Source organism: Chrysochloris asiatica, unplaced genomic scaffold (genome assembly GCF_000296735.1).
Source record: "Chrysochloris asiatica unplaced genomic scaffold, ChrAsi1.0 scaffold00155, whole genome shotgun sequence".
Classification (NCBI taxonomy): domain Eukaryota; kingdom Metazoa; phylum Chordata; class Mammalia; order Afrosoricida; family Chrysochloridae; genus Chrysochloris; species Chrysochloris asiatica.
Window position 1 is genome coordinate 4,917,185 of NW_006408673.1, and position 1,410 is coordinate 4,918,594.

Genomic DNA, 1,410 nt, shown 5'->3' on the forward strand with positions numbered 1-1,410 from the left:
AATATTGATCTTTATGTGTTCCATTTCATTTTTGACAGCTTTTCAATTTTCCTAGGTTTATATTTCATACATTTAATATCCTCATTATTAATGGATGTTTGCAGCTATTTCTTGCTATTTTGAGTTGTGTCTTATCAGTAAATGAAGGTCCTGAAAGCTTTGCTCCATTCACAGCATTAAGGTCAACTTTACTTTGACGAGGCAGTTCTTTCCCCATGGTTTTTTGAGTGCCTCCCAAGCTGAGGGGCATATCTTCTGGCACTGTATCTGACAGTGTTGCGTTATTCATAAGGTTTTCAAGCTAACCATTCAGAATCAGTCTGCCTCTCCTTCTTCCTAGTCTGTCTTAGTCTAGAAGCTCCACTGAACCCTGTAACCCAGCAGGCATTTCAAATACCAGAGATAGAGCTTCCAGCATCACAGCAACAGGCAAGCCACTAGAGTAGAGCAAACTGACAGATGAGTGGTGATTTGTTCTGAATGCAATAACTGCATTAATCGTACTTAAGACTGCATCACATATGCCTTGTCACAAGGTTGGTTCACATCAAGGCTACAATTAACAACAACAAAAACAAACAAACCAAACCAAACCCTCATAGTTTCCAGACTCTATGATACAATTACATTTTGCCACATATGCTAAATGTGAAATGACAAAATGAAGAGATATTGAAACTTGCTCTCCAGCATAGAGATGCTAAAGCAAATGGAAATAATGAGGAGGTACAAGAGTTGAACAGAAAATTTCAAAGATCAGCTTGAGACGATAAAGTCAAATATTACAACAAAATGTGCAAAGATCTGGAGTCAAAAAAAAAAAAAAAAAGGAAGAACACACTCAGCATTCTCAAGCTGGGGGAACTGAAGAAAAAATCCAAGCCTCAACTTTTGTTACTGAAGAATTCTCTGAGCAAATTATTGAATGATACAGAAAGCATCAAAAGAAGATGGAAGGAATTCACAGAGTCACTGTACCAAAAGGAAATGGTTGTTGTTCAACCATTTCAAGAGGTAATATATGATCAGGAGCCAATGATACTGAAGGAAGAAGTCCAAAGTGCATTGAAGGAATTGGCAAAGAACAAGGCACCAGGAATTGATAGATTAAAAAGTGAAATCTTTCAAGAATGTGAGGCAGCACAGGAGGCAGTCACTCATCTCGGCCAAGATATTTGGAAGACAACTATCTGGCTGACTGATTGGAAGAGATTCATATTTTTCCCCATTCCTAAGAGAGGTGACCCAATGGAATGCAGAAATCATTGGACAATCTCTTTGATATCCCACGTGAGTAAAGTTTTATTAAAAGCAATACAGAAATGGCTGTAAGCATGCATTGACAGAGAACTTCCAGAGGTGCAAGCTAGATTTAGAAGAGGCCATGGAATGAGGGATATCATTGCTGAT